At 41.0% G+C, this 10917-nt stretch overlaps 1 protein-coding gene across 3 annotated transcripts in view; it reads right to left on the bottom strand.

Moving 5' to 3' along the window:
- Positions 1-10917, bottom strand: part of SUGCT (succinyl-CoA:glutarate-CoA transferase) — a 429352-nt gene that overhangs the window by 82519 nt on the left and 335916 nt on the right. The window lies entirely within an intron of this gene.

Raw genomic sequence — 10917 nt, 5'->3', positions numbered from 1 at the left:
AATCCTAAGAGAATAGCAATTAACGGAATGGCAGCAGCAAGTTACCAATGAAAATACCACACTGGTGGCTCTCTTAACAACACACGCTACAGCAGAACAGCTGAACATGCATTGGGCACTGAGGGTAGCAGCTGTCGAACCAGCCCGTAAACCGCTGACACCAAGTTATAAGCACTAAGTGAGCACTGAAATACCACTGAGCTTGGCACGTTTTACATGCCCTGAGTGATTACATATGACTCTTCACATACACATTTTTCATAATTCAAACCTTACAATTAAATTTAATTGGGAAACTCAACATTGCAGCATGAACCATTTCCACAAAATTATGACAAAGGATTAAAATTGTGAGACACATGAATTTGAAATTTATACACAGGCATCTATCTTTCTCTTTATTCATCCTTCCTCTTAAACAAATGAATAAATAATGACTGAGATTCTTTTCTGCTCCCTCTTCCTGAAAAAGAAGCCTTACGGAAAAGAAACTTGCAACCTGCCTACTCCCATGGCTTGAAATGTAAATTTCCAACTAGGAGAAATCGCTATTTGCCTTTATATGTTTGAGTCAGTAAAATGAAAGGTTTGCTATTAACTTAAGGGTTTAGTATTGTTACATGTCTGAGTATATGCCTCATCCTTCCTTGACCAGATCACAAATGTAGAAGGTCTCTGAGGAATTAATGGGGTTCTTCAGCCCTCACTCCTCAGCAGGGTGGAGAAGGAAGAATAAAATTTTTTTTAAATCCAGCTCCAATTCTAAAATCAACAATTGTTACTGCCATTCAACCAAGTTTTATAACTATTTTCTTAGAGAAATGTGTTACGAAAGTATTTTAACACACTTGCTGAAGAGAGTTCAGATACTGAACTAATCTGATTCCCAGGTTTTGTTCTCCTCTATTTAATTTTCAACCACTAAACTTCTTGCTCCTCTACCAAATCATGCTCTCCTCTTTAAAAGACATTAATGGGACAAATAGTGTAACTAAGGAGTGTATTTTTTTCAGCATCAGGGATTTAATTGGTCAAGCAGCACTAACATGAGCCAAACATCCCAGAAAGAGATGTTTTCAGCCCCAGCATCTACTACTCAGCTTATGGGCATCTCCACTGAGAATGAGCAGGCTGAATCCAAGTCCCAGATATTAGGCATGCTGTATTATTGCTACTTGAAGTTATGGCCAGCAGTTCGGTAATGCTTCTCCTGTGAGATGATCAGTTTTTGCACAGAGTTTCTAAGTTGTGGTTTGATATGATGACATCCTTTGTTTTTAAAGGGCATTCTGATAAAGTAACTAAATGTGCTTAGATGATAAATACAGGCTCAGTAAAAATGGACCATGCCTTTAAAGTAAGTTTACATGTCTGATAACAGTTCATAAAATAATATTGTTTTTCCTTTTCTCAATAGAAAGAAATGTTAACAGGGAACAAGCCACAGACAGAAAGGGAAGGGAGGGGCCAGGGATTCTTGGGATATCAGATTTACTGCAAGTGGGCTCTATTCTCCACTGTGGTTTGTTCCAGAGCAGCCACGAAGGGTAAGAAGGCTGAACAGAGTGGCTGTAGGTATAGCTGATGATACAAGAAGTGTACTGAAAGAGCAGGCTTTGTAAAATGTTCCAAATAATCCTGTATTTTCATGGTTTCCTTACAGATATAAAAGATTGTCCTTGAGCAGCAGTAGCGGTGGATAGTTGCCACATCAATAATTATACCAAATCCAACCTGTTTAGCTTCATTTAAACAAGCTAGTTTTCTAAAGGTTTTGTTATCCCTTCAGCTGGAATAAGAACATCTCTTATTTATATTAGCTTTTGTGTTATGCACCATGTGGTGGTATAGTAAGAGCGTTCCATCCTAAAGAGCTTACAATATAAATAAAAGAGATACAAGGAGATACATTTTTTCTTGCTTCTAGCAATACAGACCCAACTAACAGATCAAGCAAGAAGCTTGCTTAAGGTCATATAGAATACCTGTTGCAGGACTGCAATTTTTTTTTAATTCAGACCTGTCACATTCTGCTGCAGCTGTCTACCAACAGGCTTAGCTCATCCCTTGAGAGAGATTAAAGCTGGCATTGTAGGTACACTGACACAATGTTCTTGCTGTCGTAACAGACCTCAATCAACTCTATACAGATACAGCCCCAGGCTTCTTCCTGGGCATTATTCAAAGTTCCAAGTGAAACTGGCTCACAGTTGTTGGCTAGAAGTCTATGTAACACTTAACACTTAGTTTCTCTGCAATGATCTCCTACCATTAAAAAACCTGGGTGCTCATTTCCAATCACAAGCATAAGAACTGCTCTAGTATCTTAATTTGAGCCTCAACTTTACATCTTAACAAACTCCTAATTCTAGAGCTCCGGTCACTCCCTTGTATCTGAGTATTTCATGGATCACCTTTCACAGTATATAAGCCAGAACAGCATAGGGTTTATTCTCAGGGCCATAGCTATCACTGAAAGCCACATGAGAAAGCAAGCAGTGATGTGGGTCCTGCAGGGGAAGGCAGCCCGTCGTGCTTGGTGCAGTGTCTCCTGTCAGGCTCCTCTTGCTTCCACTCAGCAAGTGAGAGAGACAGCATGTCTGTGGTACAGAACAAAAGAGGAGGAACAGCTCTGGGAACTACACATACAAGCCCCATGCTCAGCAACCAGTGTTTGGCAGGAACACAGGAGAGAAGAGTCTGACATCTTCCTTTCTTTTAAGGAATATCTGTGTGTATGCCTTTAACTGTGAACCCAGTGCAGCAACCCAAATGTAGTTAGATGTGATGGGACACGGAGGAGGGCCATGAAGATGTTCAGGGGGCTGGAGCACCTCCCCTACGAAGACAGGCTGAGGAAGCTGGGCTTATTCAGCCTGGGGAAGAGAAGGCTGTGGGATGACCTCATTGCAGCCTTTCATTACCTGAAGGGAGCGTATAAACAAGAAGGGAGTGAACTCTTTGAAAGGGTAGATAACAGCAGGACAAGGGGGAACGGTTTTAAGTTGAAAGAGGGAAGATTTAGGTTGGGTATTAGAGGGAAGTTCTTTACCAGGAGAGTGGTGAGCTGCTGGAATGGGCTGTCCAGAGAGGTTGTAGATGCCCCTTCCCTGAAGGTGTTCAAGGCCAGATTGGATGGGGCCCTGGGCAACCTGGTCTAGTAAATGGGGAGGTTGGTGGCCCTGCCCAGCAGGGGGGTTGGAGATTCATGATCCTTGAGGTCCCTTCCAACCCAGGCCATTCTGTGATTCTGTGACACAGCTGAACTCCCAGCATTAACCAGAAACTACACATTGCAAAAGTGGAAAGCTGTCAATTAGGGTGGCTGACAGCCTCAGGTATACAAACCCTTTAAGCACACTCAGTGTTACTGAGCCTGTGGGCTTGGTGAATACCACAAATAGCACATGAACATTAATTAAGCAAAAGGTAAAGCTGTAAACATTTTAACAGTGACTGTGGTCCTCTGGGAGGCCTTGATTCTGACAGGGCTGGTCCTGACTCAACAGTTCCCTCAGGACCTCCTTTCCATCACACTGTCACGCATAGGCCATGATGCCCCTTGTTTCCAGCACAGATGTATTCTCTATACCATACTTCAAAGGACACTGTGGAAATACAGATATGCTGCTTCCACATGCTATTAATTCTGGGTCATAAAATAACTAAGTATTTCAACACTCTGGAAAGTACCTGAGAGTCAGCCGGTGAAAGCAGGCCTATGTCCACTTGCTTTGCAGAACCAGGGCCTTTGCTGTAGATGTGGGCAATATCACAGTTATCAAAACAAAGCTCAGTTCTGTAAAATTCTACTGCACTCAGAATTTGCTCGACAGAAAATAAACTTTGACTGTACATTCTATTACAGCATATAAGGATCATTAAAAAAAAAAAAAAAACCCAGAACAACCATGACATATGTACTTCTTACTACATAAATAAAAAAATTGATAAAAAATCAGAGCTACCAAAATTCACTGTAAAATATATTAAAAAATCATTACCACACTCAGTTTAAGAGCAGGACTGACATAAGTGCTAGCTCAAAACATCAACAAAGCAGAGCATAAATCTTTCCAGTCCGGAAAAGACTCTTTGGTAGGTTATTTTTTTTCCTACAGAGCAACAATGTAATCTTCGAGCAAACAGAGAAACTGAAGGAATGATTAACTGAAGACCAGGCTGATTTTTCACAAATGTAAATGCATTCACCTCCTGGAACTATCAGAATGTATTTCTTTCCATGGTCTTCCTGTTATTTTAGCTTCTGGAAGGAAAATCTATTTGGAATGATATCTTTGCATACATGCGTATACTGGTAGTCACACACATATATGTATGTGCGGAGCAGGAGGGTTCAGGCTTACATCAGTTCACAGGGATGGAGAGAGGTGCTACATAATGACAAAGTTCATTTCTCTTGTTTTATTTTTGTAGCATGTAGGATAATAGCCATTCTCTTTAAGGAATGATATGAGGCTATTCTTTGGGATGGTGAGGAGATGAGGGGCAAAGCATAAACCCAAAGGAGAACAGGCTGGTAAAAATCTGGAAGACTTCATGCTGGCAAAAACCTGTCCAGAAATGTGAGCCTTAATATCAGCCTGTATGCATTTGCTGAGGTATGCAGAATTGTTTTAGCAGATCTTTATATCCCCAGCAAGCTGCTGTCTTCAAATCTCAGGCTCTAGGACTTCTCCTAGTAAGGAACTGGGCAGCCTTCCTCTGATTATGGGAAAACATGAAGCATGGGAAATCTCAAAGCAGCAGGCAGAAAGGGCTTCACAGAGAAATGGAGACAGATCTTTATATAGGCCCACACTGAGCCAGGTATGTAAACATTTGCACAGCTATAAGCTCTAGGAACACTCCCATTGTAATCAAGAAGATCTCTTAAACACGCTTACGGTGGGGCTTGTGCTTACATACCTGGCATAAACGGAGACAGAACAGCCACCACAGGGCCCGCTCACAGGGAGGTTTGTGGTGAGCACCAGCAGTGAGCAATGGGGCCACAGACACAGGCCTGCGTTCCCAAGAGTGGCTGATAATTCTGTATGGCCAAGTAGGGTAAAGCTGATATTCAGAGATACTAAAATAAACAGCTAAGAAACTTTAAAAATCTATGTATATGTGTGTATTTAAATATTTATATATAAATAAAATCAGGCCATAAGCTTCAAGATGGGAACTCACAACTTCTGAACCTAACAGCATCTGCTGTTACAAACTGTGAAGTAAATGTCAAATACCAATGTTTCTTACATGCTACTTAATTAAAAAGGAAGAGAAATAGTATTCATGCATGACTTCAGTCATTCAAAAGATTTTTATGCATTCCCAGCAAGAACCTTACCGACACTCCAAGGTTTAGAGACTCTAAGTTTTCATTTCAGTGGCTTTTTATCTGTACAAGAACTGCATTTCAAAAAGCTGTCATGATCTCTAGTTCCAGTAAGTCGAGTCTCTACTATTTTAGTACGCCCCATGCCTTACTGATATTCTGTAGCCCAAAGCATCTCAGTGCATAAGCCACTTATCCTACGACAGGGACCTTTGCCCTCAGCAACTTACCACCAAGGACACTAATGGCAGAATTAAATAAAAAAAAAAATCACAAATAAAGTAGAAACTCTGGATTAATCAATGAAACAAACAGATATATTAGTTAAATACAGTTAAGCATACTGAATATCCTAAAACTCAAACAAACAGAGCGATGAGCCATTGTTATCTCTGTGCAACAGGAGTAAAACTTTGTCCACTGAATTGTACTGATGGAAATACTCAAGCTCATACTAACTAAAAAGAACAAATGGTGCATAGCATACCAGAAAAAGAATAAATTAAAATTAACAGGCATATGGAATCCAAATGTGGGAGTAAAATTTGAGAGTTAATTATTAATATATTGTAATATTTCAGCCTGCAGTCCAGAATCCTCATGTCAGGAAGAATCCATTATCAGTCTTGAAGAACAAGATTAATTAAATGCAGCAGACAGTTTTATGTCATTATTTGACATGAAGAAAACAGAATACATCATATTACATCATGCATTACTTAGTACTTATTTTCTAAAGAAAAAAGAAGGGTGAAAAAGAAGAAAAATACTTAGACTGGTATTTTAAAAACAAGTCTTGCTTTTTCAATAAGAAATTCACTTTGCTTATGGAATTTCTTTGCATCCTCAGAAACCATTAATACAGTTTGAGTTACTTCAAGCATTTGCTGATTTTCTTCTTCATAAGGTAACTGCTCCACATGCATTAAGAAGTCTTAAAAAAACAAAAGAAAACAAACAAAAAAACAAAACAAAACAAAAAAACCCTTCTTCCTGATCCTCCTTTGCAAACTCCTTGTTTTTAGATGCAGATTTTTTTTTGTCTCCATAACTCTCACCAAAATCCATTCTTTATCTTAAGCAGATAAAGTATGTGTTTAAGTTAGAGCACCTATCTTGCTCTTCTAAACACATCATTTTCTGAAAGCTAACAGATGCATCAGAAAGAATAACAAGAAACTGAACTCGCAGAAAGGTTTTCAACATTTGATCTCAGTGTAATATTGCCACTAGCTCCCTTGCAACCAACCAAACGAAACTGTGCTCCTTTTTCAAGCAAAACTTCCATCATCTCTCCTGTGAATGAGCTGGGCTTGTTCAGTCTGGAGAAGAGAATACTGTGAGTAGACTTCACTATGGCCTTCCAGTACTTAAAGGAGATTATAAACAGGAGGGAAATCAACTTTTTACATGGGTAGATAGCGATAGGACAAGGTGGAATGCTTTTAAAATAAAAGAGAAAAGATTTAGATAAGATGTCAGGGGTAAGTTTTTCTCTGAAAGGGTGGTGAGGTGCTGGAACAGGTTGCCTGGAGAGACTGTGGATGTCCTGTCTCTGGAGGTGTTCAAGGCCAGGTTGGATGGGGCCCTGGGCAACCTAATGTAGTATTTGACCTAGCAGTTGGCAACTCTGCCTGCAGCAGGAGGTTAGAACCTGATCATCCTTGAGGTCCCTTCCAACCCAAGCCATTCTGTAATTCTATGATCTACACTGAACTATGAAGAGTGGAGTGTCACAGTTATATGTCACTGTTAAGTTATATGGCTACAACTGTTTAGATATATTCTCCTACAAGTGTGGTCTCCAATGTTCCCTCTAGTTATGAGGTATCTATATTCAAATTAGAAATGTTTCTTAATAAGAGAGATGGGAGAGCTTCACCATAGTATCACTGTTACTTCAGTGTTGATCTGTTGACAAGGTTGGGTGTTTTTCCAGAAATGGCAGCAAAGTGGGAAGGAGTGTGGGGAAGACCAGAGTTCATGGTTCCAGTTAACCAGCATGTCCCTGGCTGTTTTCCACAGGAAGGTTGAGTTTGTGTTCATCAAAGATTACTAAGAAGCTGTCCTGGATGATAGTATGCTGTTATCTAATGTCAGTGCTGCTGAGATATATATCCAACACACTGGAAAGCAGAAGACCACTAAATTGATGTGATTGTTCTGAAGAGCTATGCTTGGTTCAGCTCCCCAGTGTCTCAACTTTGATTCAGCAATAGTTAAAGAAGCCAGAGGGATAGAGAAAAAAAAACCTCTTATTTCAGAAAAGCTAATTCCTGGAATCATTGCTGCCAGGGGGACACAGCAACACAGCAAACAAAAAGAGAGATTCAGGGCAATACTTTCCTATCAAGTTGGCATACACCCCAGAGATTATTCAGCAATTCTCTGGGATCAGCGAATAAAAGACAGCTGTGGGAACCTAACATTGCCATTGTAGGCATCAGCAACCTTGTAAATGACTTGAAATTGAGCAAACACATGTAACAGAGCTGGATTCCCAGCTGGTGCGAACTGGTATAACTCCACCTACAAAGAGCCAGGCTTCTTGGTTGTACATCTCCTACTGAGATCATGCTCCTAAGTACAGCTGGCTCTTCTGGTCCTCTGCAATGTGGCGGTGTACAGAACCTCTGCAGAAATCTCCCTTGGACCTGGGGGCAGCAGAAGTGTTCCCTAGCTATTTTTGACTGCATTATGGAAGAGGAACAGGCCAAGATAATACACCACAGGCTGCACCAGAAGCACTGTGCCACCACATCAAAGCATAGGAACGAGTACATTCACTCCTTATTGACAATAAAAAGGTGGCAAAGGAAGATCAGCCATAAGTTAACCACATAGGACTCCCCCTGGCCCCATTAGACAGAGCTGAACTCCAGGATAAGAAATTGAACAGTTAAACTGTATTCCTCTCTTAAAAGAAAAGTCCTTGTCTTTAGCCAACTGAAAATCCACTATTCTGCAAAAGTGAATTAAAATGGCTGCAACAGAGCTTTTCTAAAGCAATTTACATTGGACAGATTGCAAGAACAATAATGCTTTCTGTGAACCTTCCAAATTATCACATTTCTTCTTCTGACAACAACAGAAAGCATTCAGAGATCTAAGGAATAAGTCTGAGTCAGTTTTAAGGGTTAAGGATCTGAAAGAGGGACAAAAGAAAAAAAAAAAAAAGTAGTCAGATCTTCTGAGTGTAGCTCAAATTCATACTGATAAGAGAAATCAGATAGTTGATAACAAAGTCCAAAGGTACAACAAGAAGGATAGCCAGTGTTCTCAGAATTCATAGCTGATGAACAGAAAACTAGTCATTCATATTACTGTAATATCCAAGTGAAATCATTATCTTATTGTGTTGATCAAACACACAGGAACAGGCAGTTCTTGTCCACAGGACTTACAAGCTAACTGGATAAGCCAGAGAGCAAGAGGGAGAAGAGCAATTACCGGCAGCCCTGAATGGAGCAGGTGAGCAGTTCTCTCCCTCAGCAGCAACCACTAGTCAAGAATTTCTGCATTCAGAGCTGTCATTGTGTCCAGAGGAGGCCACAAAGATGATCAGAGGGCTAGAGTACCTCTCTTATGAAGGCTAAGGGAGCTGGGCTTGTTCAGCCTGGAGAAGACTCTGAGGAGACCTCACTGAAGCCTTCCAGTACTTAAGGGGTGCTTGTAAGCAGGAAGGAGACTGATTTTTTCCATGGTCTGATAGTGATAGAACAAACAGGAATGACTTTAAACAAAAAGAGTGGAGACTTAGATGCTAGGAAGAAATTTTTTTACTCTGAGGGTGGTGAGTCACTGGAACAACTTGCCCAGAGAAGCCATTGATGCCCCAGCACTGGAGGTGTTCAAGGTCAGGTTGGATGGAGCCCTGGGGAACATGACCTAGTGGTTGGCAACCCTGCCCATGGTAGGGGGGAGCTAGAGCTGGATGGCCTTCAAGTTCCCCTCCAACCCAAGCCACGATATGATTCAGATCTTGTTACATGAATATTCTGTGGCTTGGCAGGTTAAGGTGTGAGTGCAACCACAGACCCTCAGCATGGCTCATACTCCAACAGTTTTGCTGGTTTGCTGTCCCAAAGGCAGGCTATCTCTCAAGCATGGGAGTGAAATAAATCACAGAGCAGTTACCACTAGCTGCTTGCAGATTTGACTTGACAGAGATGCTCAAACAATACAACTAGCAGCCAGGAAGAGCTGCCCTGCCCCACAGCCCAGTACTCCCCCTTTGTCCCTATATAGCTTAACTAGACATTCCAGCTGCGCTGGACTGAAATTCAAGAGACTTTTCCTTTCCAAGAAACAGAAATAAGGACTAAACCACCTTTTGGTCTCCAAATCACCCCAGAAGGCCTCACAACTTCATCTGGATCCCCAGATCACCATTCCCAAACCCCTTGTACCCCACGTGTTCTCTGCAAACCTATCTCTCCACTTCACCAGATGTGGGCTCTGTGGGTCTAGCTGGTCCCTTCCCCACCATCATGAAGGACACAAGGCACTGTGCCCTGCCATGTGTGCAGGGCACAAATGCCTCTCAAAGTAGGGCACCACCACATCTCAAGGGCAGCCCTGATGGCCTTTATAATGCTCTCTTTTTGGGGGCCGCTCTTAAAGGAGCAGAGTAGTTGCTGGGGCACCCACATCCCAGGTGCTCCTTTGCAAGAAAAGCATCGTGAAATGGTAGCATTGTCTAGAAACATAAAAGGAAGGAGATGTTTCAGATAGGAATTTCTAAAATAAGTATCCATTGAGCCCAAATACTCTTCCACATACTTCCAGTTTCTTCCCAGCTTTACATGGGGAAAAAATACATTTTTGACATGACAGGTTAAAAGATGAGTTACTGACAGTGTTTGAAAGGCATACTGAGTTCCTGATTTTTTCTTACTTTGGAAACTCATGCATTTCACTTACTTGCATGAAAACTACACTAGATCATTTAATCTGCACGCTTTTCTCTCTCCACTTTTCATTTTGAGAGAAGATTGCAAAATTGGATATTTTTCAAAGAGAATCTTATTTTTTTGTTGGTGGGAATTTCATTAATTAATGAGCAAGGCATAAAGGAGAGCTTTAGCCAGTGTTGGGCTGTTTCAAATTTCTTCTATATTTGAGCATGCAAGCTTTCAATCCACTTTTCATTGGTATCTTTTCCTGGAGTTCAAATATTTCAGTATTTCCTGGAATGCATATGAGCATTACAAATATAATCAGACTGAAATCCACTTTCAAAACATTTTGTCATTACTAATCCAGAGCTACTTTTAAGTATAGGCTAAATTCCACATTCAGCTGTGTCCGGGAAGTTCAGCGGGTTCCTTGCACACACCTTGAAAGCAGAAACAAACCATCTGAAATTAATGAGATAAGTGTGGGTCCCATCCTTCTATCTGGGAAATGTGGAGTGAAAAGTTCAAACCCAAAAGCTACTTATAAAATCAAGACCATTAAGTAAATGCTGAGCCAGAATGTATCAAAGGCAAAAGAAGTAATTCCATGTGCTCCACTTGGCACTGGATCAGGCCCTTAGTTTGAAATTCTGAAGGGTGAGGAACATGGAAAAT

Source organism: Gallus gallus, chromosome 2, assembly GCF_016699485.2.
Source record: "Gallus gallus isolate bGalGal1 chromosome 2, bGalGal1.mat.broiler.GRCg7b, whole genome shotgun sequence".
Lineage (NCBI taxonomy): Eukaryota > Metazoa > Chordata > Aves > Galliformes > Phasianidae > Gallus > Gallus gallus.
The sequence above is the reverse complement of the archived record's forward strand: the minus strand, read 5'-3'. Positions and strand labels throughout refer to the sequence as shown.